Below are 268 nucleotides of genomic sequence, written 5' to 3'. Positions count from 1 at the left end.
GAGGGAAGGGCATTATTTCACGATTTAGCTGATTTGAATAATGACAAGAGTGTTTGCGAACTTTTCTGTTTTTTTTTGGGGGGGGAGGGGGAGGGGAGTTAAAGCGAATATAACCGATACAATACCAGTTCCTCCGCCATCCAACTTAGATACTAAACCATCCTCCCTTTTATTCATATATAACACGGATATACGCTGTGTATATAGGCCTATAGTATCTATATGACTATCTACCTATCTTTACATATACCTATCCAGTTAGATAAAG

Source organism: Penaeus monodon, chromosome 22 (genome assembly GCF_015228065.2).
Source record: "Penaeus monodon isolate SGIC_2016 chromosome 22, NSTDA_Pmon_1, whole genome shotgun sequence".
NCBI lineage: Eukaryota > Metazoa > Arthropoda > Malacostraca > Decapoda > Penaeidae > Penaeus > Penaeus monodon.
Note: the sequence above shows the minus strand (reverse complement) of the source record.